Source organism: Ictidomys tridecemlineatus, chromosome 4 (genome assembly GCF_052094955.1).
Source record: "Ictidomys tridecemlineatus isolate mIctTri1 chromosome 4, mIctTri1.hap1, whole genome shotgun sequence".
Classification (NCBI taxonomy): domain Eukaryota; kingdom Metazoa; phylum Chordata; class Mammalia; order Rodentia; family Sciuridae; genus Ictidomys; species Ictidomys tridecemlineatus.
In genome coordinates this window covers 882542-892143 of record NC_135480.1, presented here as the reverse complement: position 1 = coordinate 892143, position 9602 = coordinate 882542, and the positions used below count along the sequence as shown (strand labels likewise).

The 9602-nt window shown below is 48.8% G+C and overlaps 1 long non-coding RNA gene across 1 annotated transcript; it reads left to right on the top strand.

The window, feature by feature from the left end:
- The first annotated feature begins 3300 nt into the window (after window positions 1–3300).
- On the top strand, window positions 3301–5476 carry LOC144376721 (uncharacterized). Its single transcript, XR_013437187.1, has 3 exons — window positions 3301–3795; window positions 4383–4580; window positions 4674–5476. It is a non-coding gene; the product is annotated as an uncharacterized LOC144376721 (long non-coding RNA).
- Window positions 5477–9602: the final 4126 nt, after the last annotated feature.

The following is a 9602-nucleotide window of genomic DNA, read 5'->3' as shown; positions in this document are numbered from 1 at the left end:
CCTTTTTCCTTGAAGACGTGGCCCAGGTGTCACACCCTCACACTGACCCTGTCGTCACCGTGTGACGATTTCCAGCCCTCCCTCAGCGAGTTCCTTGAAGGCAGTGTCCTATGTGTGCTCTTCCATGGCCACCCGCACAGAAGGCGCACTCCATGACTTTGCTTCTGGCTAGGTAGCCGTGGGGTGTGCATGCATGCATGGATGGAGCATGGAGTGCAGGTGGGTGAGCACATGGGTGGATGGGTGGATGGACAGCTGGATGGATGGATGAGTGGATGGATGGGTGGATGGACAGGTAGATGGATGGATGAGTGGATGGATGGGTGGATGGACAGGTGGGTGGATGATTGACACATGCACACAACATAACAAAGTAATTTAGCCACCGTCCCTCCCCAGCACATCCCCCTCCCTCCAGACCTCCCTTCTGGCCCTTCCTCTGCTGATCTTCCTCTGGTTTTCGTGAGATCTGCCCCCCTCTTTCTCTTCACTTTTCCTCTCTAGGTTCTGCATGTGAGAGAGACACTGGACCCTTGAACTTCTGAGTTTGCTTTATTTCTCTTAACAGAATGGCCTCAAGTTCCAACCATTTTCCTGCAAATGCCATAACGTCACCCTTCTTTATGGCTGAATAAAATTTCTCGTGTCTATATACCTCATTTTCTTTTTAAAAAAAATTAGTTGTAGATGGACTAATGACTGTATTTAATCTTATTTATTTATTGATGTGGTTCTGAGGGTGGGACCCAGGGCCTCCCACGTGCCAGGCAAGTGCTCTCCCACGGAGCCACAGCCCAGCAGAATCACCACTTTGTCTCAGTCCATTCCTCTGCTGACGGACACCTAGGCTGGCCCGGGTCTGGCTGCTGAGAACCGTGCTGCGGTCAGCGGGATGTGCCTGTGTCCCTGTGCTGATGCCAGCTCTCCAGGGTGAGTCCCATGGCGGCCCCACTCCTCTGTTGAGGCACCTCTGCTTGCTCTCCAGAGTGGACATACTAATTTGCAGCCCACCCACCTGGTACCCGTGGACCTTTCTCCCCATTATACTTGTGTTCCTGATGATGGCCGTGTGACCGGAGTGCCATGAGGTCTCACTGCAGTTTGATGCACATTTCCCTAATCGACCATGGTCTTTTCATACTTTTGCTGGCCATTTGCATTTCTTCTTTTGAGAAGGTCTGTTTAGTCCATTTGCCCATTTTTGATCGGGTTATTTGGGCTTGGGGGTTAAGTTTTTTGCCTTCTTCTTACCGTCCGGATATCGATCCTGCAGACGGCAGCTGGCAACACTTTCCCATCCTGTGGGTTCTCTCTCCACATTCCTGATCCCGTCAATGTGCAGAAGCCTGTTAATCTGACGCTGCCCATTGGTCAACTCTTGGCTTTCTTTCCTGAGCCTTAGGGATCCTCGTCTTTGTTCTCCTCACAGTGTATCTGGAAGGGCGAAAGCTGGAGATTTTGATGAATCCAGCTAACTGATCTCTTCTTCCACAAGGCTGGCTTCCGTGGGAGACAGGAACTCCCCCAACAACTGTGCAGCCCCAGGTGGGCGGGCTCCTCCGAGCTGGTGCTGGCCTGTGGGGTGAGGGGGGGAAGGCTGGCCGCGGTTCACACTGGCGAGCTGCTGGGACCTGCGGTGTCTATGCCAATGCCACCCTGCGGGTTTCCCGCCCCAGCGAGTGCTCCTTCTCAGCGTTGCCGTGGCTACCTTCTGTCCTTGCACCTCCTGACTTTAGAGCCCATTGGCCAATTTCAAAAACGATTTTAAAAAATGTTTCCCGTCTCTAGGCATTTTTGACACGTGGCATTGGACGCAGATCCATTTGGGAAGGACTGGCATCTTGGCGCGTCAGTCACGGTCGGGAGTCCTGCTCCTTGGGTCTGATTTCTTGCAGAGAAGGCCTGCACCTTGCCGCACCCTGGTCTTCCGCCTCTTCTGTCTGATTTTCCCCCAAGTTCTACATATCTCTGATGCTCTTGTAAGTGGCACTTTAATTCCTAGATTCAATTGTTTGTTGCTAACCTACAGAAATACAATCGAGTTTTTCAGGACTTTCTAACTGTGGCATTTACACAGAATGTTTTTCCACACCTGAGGTCTATGGGCAGCCATCTCCCCAATCTTGCCTTCCAGATCCAAACTTAGCCCAGGTGAGACACTGACTCCCGGGCCCCTCCCCGCTCTAGGCACACCCCGATCTACTTCCCGTCTACACTTTTTGTGTGTTTGCACGTTTTTCAGGGCTGGGGGTTCAACGCGTGCTAGGTAAGCACTCCTCCTCTGTGTCAGATCCCAGCCTTTTTGTTTGTTTGTTTTGAGACACGTCTCATTAAGTGGCCCTGATGCAGGACAGATGAGGCTGAACACCTGAGGGATTTTCCGGAAGCAGATTTATTTCAGCTGCAGCTAATGTATAAAAAGCTTCTGGACCCCAGGTGTGGAAATCCTTTGAGATCTATCTCAGGTTTACATAACAGTGGGTGGTTATGTAGCAAGGACTCTTTGTCCCGTATCCTCAGGCGGGACAGAGGTTTCACAAGTTTTCACCAAGAAAACAGAAACAGTAACTTTGGCACAGTAAGCTCTCTAGAAACCGAGTGTTACACAATTTGTCTGCAAACCAGACTTTTACAAGAAAGAGGAATCTTCAAACCACATTGACCTCTCTGCAGAAACCCTGTCGACGTTCTTTGTAAAATCTTGCTGACCAGAAGCTTGATTACTGGGAGGGGCTTCCCTGGAGACGCTCAATTATGGTAAGGGTCTTTTCGGGGGCGACGTCAGCCTAGGTGGCCTCGAACTTGTGCTCCTCCCGCCTCGGCCTCCCGAGTCGCGGGGGTGACAGGCTGTGCCCCGAAGCCTGCGCCATCAGATTTTGCCCTTCGCAGGTGACTACCATTCCCTGTAGGACCCGCTGGGTCTGCCCATCACACCCCCGCGCTGCTGCCCCATTCCAGCCCCAACTTTGGCAAGGTGTAGAGATCTCCCAAGACCCTACTTTCAGCCCTTTGTGATATGCCCATTCTGTGGCTTCCCACGGGGCACCCGCCGCGGTCTAGCACCTGGCAGCCCTGCTCACCAGGGCCTGGAGCCCCGCCCACACGGCCCCCGAGCCCCGCCCACACGGTCCCTGAGCCCCGCCTACACGGCCCCGAGCCCCGCCCACACGGCCCCAGAGCCCCGCCCACACGGCCCCGGAGCCCCGCCTACACGGCCCCTGCGCCCCGCCCACACGGCCCCGGAGCCCCGCCCACACGGCCCCTGAGCCCCGCCTACACGGCCCCCGAGCCCCGCCCACACAGCCTGGGGAGAGGAGACTCTTCCCACCTCCTCTCCAGGGCAGCGCCCAGCACGTGCCCTTCCGCTCCTCACAGTGGACCCCAGGCCAGCAAGGATCGCGCAGTGGTCTTGTGTGCACTTTCCTGGTGACCAGGAGTGCGTCCTCTTTTTCTGTCATTGTCCATTCGCAAACCTTCTTTGTCCACTTTGAATGGCTTGCACTGACCGTCTGGCTCCGTGACCATAACAACCCACCCGCCCCCGCCCAGGCAGCAGCTCTCGGGACCCCAGCTGCCTGGACAGCCGTTCTGTCCCGCGTGGCAGTTCTGCCTCTTCCCAGCCTGGACGTCTGCTCAGGTTCCAGCCAGCTCCGTCCTTCCAGGTCTGCACGCAGGACCGGCCGATGGCTTCTCAAAGTCCTATGGAGGCCTGGCGCGGTGGCGCCTGCCGGTAATCCCAGAGACTTAGGTGGCTGAGACAGGAGGATCGCAAGTTTAAAGCCAGACTCGGCAACGGTGAGACCTGACTGTTATCAAAACACAAAACAGGGCTGGGGATGCGGTCAGAGGTTGAGTGCCCTCAGTTCAACCCCTGGTACCAAAAAAAAGAAAGCTACCCTCCTGTGTCTGCAAGCCGGGTGCTTGTGTCATGTCCCACAGCCCCGAGGGGGCAGAGCTTGCCCTTGGGTCAGGAGACACAGAGCCTCAGGCTAGGCCAACCTGCCTTCCTAACATCCTCTGCTGCCAGTTCCATAGGTCATGGGATGGGATTTGTTAGCATGGTCCTGTCGGCCCCTGAGCTCAGAGGGATGTCCATCCACAGCTCTTCCTGGACCGTCTTTCTGTGGTTTACGTGTGGGGTTAACGCTGGCCTCAGAGGGCGCTGGAAGGGCTCCTCCTCTTCACTCTTTGGAGAAGAGTTTGTGTAGAGGTGGTTCTAGTTGCTTCCTCATCTCTGGGCAGAGGTCAGCAGCCAAGCCATCTGGGCTCTCTCCGAGGCAAAGCCCCCTTTGGGTCCGTTTTAGTCACACTCGATTCCTTTACCACAGGGGGCCCTCCTAGTCATTGGCTCATGAGCAAGTTTTGGTAAAATGTATCTTCAGGAATCTGTCCACCTCCTCCATGGCTGAACCTGCCCGAGCCTGTCCGAGCGTCCCTCACGATCCTCCAGCAGCTGTGGCGTTGTGGGAACTCCTGTTCCCGTCAGTGGTGACGAGTCTCTTTTGCCTGTTGGCCTGCCCGAGGCTTTCCTTGATGGCTTCGCTGGTCTTTCTCTAGTGTTACTGCGCGGTTTTATCAGGGTTTGTATTGGGCTTAATTTGCTCCTGTTTTCTTGCCCGATTCCCAAGGTAGGGGCATTGGCTGGAGGAGCTCTTTCTTGTTTTCTCCTGCAGTGGTCAGTGCTGAAGGCTTGCTCACACACTGCTGTAGCAGTATCCCACGAATCACGGCCACTCCTTGAGCATCTGCCCCTTCGTCCGCTCTCTGGGATCTCTCCGGCCACTGCGCCTTGCAAATGCACCAGGATCCAGTACTGCCCAGCCAGGGAAAGGAAGCACACCAGGCATTTCCAGCAGAGGGGAGCCGTGTGGAAAGCAGAAGAGCAGAACTCGGCACTGAGGCATCCTGTTGAGAGCCACAGCCAAAGGGGCCCCAGCAAACTTCCAGCTGCCAGCAAACTTCCAGCTGCCGGCTGATGATTGGCTCACAGTGGCCCCAGCAACATCTAGCTGATTGGCTCCTCTGCGGTGATGTTCATTGGGCTGTTTCCCTGCCCTTCAGACTGCCAGCTGATGATTGGCTCACAGCGGCCCCAGCAACATCTAGCTGATTGGCTCCTCCACAGAGCTGCTCATTGGGCTGTTTCCCTGCCCTTTCAGACTGCCAGCTGATGATTGGCTCACAGTGGCCCCAGCAACATCTAGCTGATTGGCTCCTCTGCGGTGATGTTCATTGGGCTGTTTCCCCGCCCTTTCAGACCACAGAGCTGCTCATTGGGGGACTTCTTTGGCTCCGCCCACACGACCCAGCCAATCGGCCTCAAGAGCAGGAGGATTGTGGGAGGTGGGGAGGCTTGTGTTTGGTGAGAGAGGCGTGTGGGAAGCCGGTGGTGGCAGTTGGGCTCTGAGGGTTTTCCCTGAGGAGCTGTTTTGTTTGGTGTGTCTGGTTCTAAAATAAAGTTAGTTTCTTTTGACAAGTGGCTCCTGATTTGTGCCCAACCAGACTGCGGCATTTGGTGGCCGCACGGGGAGCAACTGAGGGTAAGTAAACTGCTCGCCCCTGAGGGCAGGGCGAGAGGATGGGCAGCCATTCTAAGATTCCTCTTTTGTTTTGCTTCATTTTTGTTTTAAGTTGCCTGTCCCTGGAGATGGGTGAGACGGACCGCTCACATCTGAGGAAAGACTATTTGCGTTTGAGGAACAGATAGGGAGAAAGGACGGATGCACATGTCAGGAGGATGGAAAGGCTGATATAATGATTTTGTGTGGTTCCATTTTTATTGGATTCTGTCTGGGTTTGGTTTGGCGTTATCTTGCTGGGTTGTATTATAGTAGAAATACGGGATCAGCAATTAGTAAAAAACAAACCGAAAGAGTGTTAAGTAAATTGTTAGAGGAAGGAAGCTTCCCAGTAAAATCAAGAGCAGTCAGGGCATACGTCGATACAATACAAAAATGCAGCCCATGGCTTTTTAAGGAGGAGTTGTTAGATATATCACAGTGGGACCATCATGGTGAAGATTTAAAAAGAATAGAAAAGAACAGCCCAGGGACTCTGCCAGTTGGCACATTGACATTGTGGACGTACGTATCTGGTTTGCTTAGTCCAAAGCCTTCAGTTCAGACAGAGGTAGAGGAAGAAGAAGACATATTGATTCAAGTAAAAGAGAAGGTCTCTCAAGTTAGTCAGACAGAGGAAAAGATTCAAGTAAAAGAGAAGGTCTTTCGAACTAGTCAGACAGAGGAAGAAAGTGTAAGCAGAAAAAGCCATCAGGGGAAAAGTTACAACAGGAGACTGCTAATAACACCTTTCTATCAGAGGGCATAAGTGTCCAACCAACAGCGCCACCTTCATATGCTGGGAGCCCCCAACCCCCATAGTTGATAGTTGGGATCCTGAGACAGGACCTCAAGTATTAGCATGCCCTGTACTTGAGCAGGCAGGAGGGCAGCGAGTTCACCGTGCTTTAAATTTCAAAACAGTGAAGCAACTAAAAGAGGCTGTAACAACCTATGGTCCTCAAACACACTTCACTGTAAGCTTGGTCGAATCCATTAACAACTTGAACATGACGCCAGCAGATTGGGCTAAAATGTGTAAAGCTGTGCTAAATGGAGGACCATACCTGTTGCCAATGAGGAAGTTTGCAGGGAGACGGCTAGGCAAAATGCAGCAGCTGGTTATCCTCAGAGAAATCTAGATATGTTGTTAGGAAAGAGACCTTATGAGGATCAGCAGCAACAAATTGCATATGATCCTGGTGAATACTCACAAATTGCTGCAGAGGCGATTAGGGCATGGAAGACTTTACAGGGACATGGAGGTTTACAAGGTCAATTATCTAAGGTAATACAAGGAGCTAATGAACCTTACACTGAATTTGTAGATAGGCTTATTCAAACAGCTACCAGAGTTTTGGGGAATACAGAACAAGTAATGCCATTAATAAAACAACTGGCTTATGAGCAAGCGAATCGTTGGTGCAGAGAAGTCATTAGACCATGGAAACGGGAAGATTTAAACACATATAATAAATTATGTAGAGACATTAATGAACAAGAGCAAGTCATGGCAGCTGCAGTAAAACAGGCTTTAGATGCCAGAGACATTAATGAACAAGGGCAAATTGTGGCAGCTGCAGTAAAACAGGCTTTAGATTCCAGGCCAAGAACATGCTATAATTGTGAACAAACAGAACATTTTAAAAGGAATTGCCCCATAGGAGGAGGGTTTAACAGAACTAGGTATCAAAGGAGTAGAATACCGGGTATTTGCCAATGATGCCGTAGAAGGAGACATTGGGCTAATGAATGCCGTTCTCAAACCACCATAGAGGGTACTCCATTATCAAAAAACAGACAAGGATCAGGTGTTTATCCATGATATCATGGAGAAAGGCATCGGGCTCCATTGCCCAAAAATGGACAGGAGGCCCCAATGCTCCGGGGCCCCAAACCACAAATATACAGAGCACTGGAGGAACCCAGCAACCCCATCAGGGTAGTGCCCAGGACACATTGTCCATCAGATCCCTCATCAGACAAACCAGAGGGAGCACAGGGTTGGACATCTGCGCCTCTGCCAGAGCAGTACTAACTCCAGAGACGGGAGTTCAAATCATTCCCACAGGAGTAAAAGGACCTCTTCCCAAAGGAACAGTAGGCTATTATTGGGATGCAGCTCTTCTACTCTAAAAGGACTTATGATAAGTCCTGGGGTAATTGATCCCGATTATGAAGGTGAAATAAAAATTATAGCCAGTTCTCCAAAGGGTATATCAGTAATTTCACCAGGAGATAGAATAGCACAGTTATTAATAATACCCAGCCGGCATGATAAATTTTCCAGTCATGCTATAGAAAGAGGTTCCAAGGGATTAGGCTCCACAAGTGTAGATTGGGCTATGCTTTCTTTAAATTTAGATTCTTTCCCCATGCTAAAACTAAATATTCAAGGACATGAATTTAATGGGCTACTGGATACAGGTGCAGACCTTAGCATCATCTCTCATCAAGAATGGCCAAAACATTGGCCATTACAACAAGCCACTCAAATGCTTCGAGGCCTAGGAGTGGCAACTAATCCCCATAGAAGTGCAATGGTATTAGATTGGAAGGATCCTGAAGGATGTGAAGGAACTATACAGCCGTGTGTATTGGATCATCTTCCTATAAATTTATGGGGACGAGATGTCCTAGATCAATTAGGTTTGACATTAACAAATAACATCAACCAAAATGCACCCACTATTATGACTAGACAAGGTTTTAGGAAAGGAAAAAGATTAGAAAAACAAGAACAAGGTATAGCAGCACCAATACAAATAGATCAAGGTACAGACAGACATGGGTTGGATTTTCAGAAAGGGCCACTGAGACAATAAAAATTACATGGAAATCAGAAAGACCAGTGTGGGTTCCTCAGTGGCCCCTGACTAAAGAAAAGATACAAGCAACCCATGACCTGGTCAAACAACAATTAGCGGAGGGACATATACAACCTTCTGTATCTCCCCATAATACTCCCATTTTTGTTATCAAAAAGAAATCTGGTAAATGGAGATTATTACAAGATTTAAGAGCCATTAATAATGAAATGGTCATTATGGGACCTGCTCAATTGGGGATTCCTCAATTTTCTGCTTTGCCAAAAACCTGGTATGTTTTAGTTATAGATATTAAAGATTGTTTTTTTTCAATTCCAATTCATCCTGAGGATAGTCCACATTTTGCATTTACTATCCCAGCACTAAATCATGAAGGTCCTGATCAGAGATATGAATGGAAAGTACTCTCTCAAGGGATGGCTAACAGCCCAACTATGTGTCAAATTTATGTTAACAAAGTAATCCAGCCACTTAGAAATCAAAATCCTGAACTACAAATATTTCACTATATGGATGATGTATTATTAGCACACAAAGATAAAAACACGTTGCTAGAATGTTATGCCACACTTAAAAACTTATTAAAAAATTATAATCTAGAGATAGCAATAGATAAAGTACAATTAAATTTTCCAATTAATTATTTAGGAGTTCTATTATCCTCAACCATGGTCCGTCCACCAGAAATTCAAATACGAGTAGATCAACTCAAATCACTTAACGACTTTCAAAAGTTATTAGGAGACATAAATTGGATAAGGCCTTATCTAGGTATACCAACAGGAGAGTTAGGACCTTTATTTGATATCCTAAAAGGTCCATCAGATCCAAATTCACCCCGAATGTTAACGCCTGAAGCAAGAAAGGCATTAAAATCATTGAAACATATATGGAAAATATGCATTTGGATAGAATTGATATAAGTTTGCCTTTATTATTTATTGTACTACCAACAAAAAATATTCCTACAGGAGTATTTTGGCAAGAAGGTCCATTATTATGGATACATTTATCTTATTCTCCTAACACTATTCTTACTAGGTATCCTGAGGCTGTAGGACAATTAATACTCAAAGGGATAAAAGCAGCAAAGGGAGTGTTTGGAATTTCTCCCAATAAAATTATTACTCCATATACTATGAATCAAATTGATGAGTTAGCTAATTAGTTAAATACTTGGGCAATAATCATGTGCAAATCTAATGTTTCATTTGAT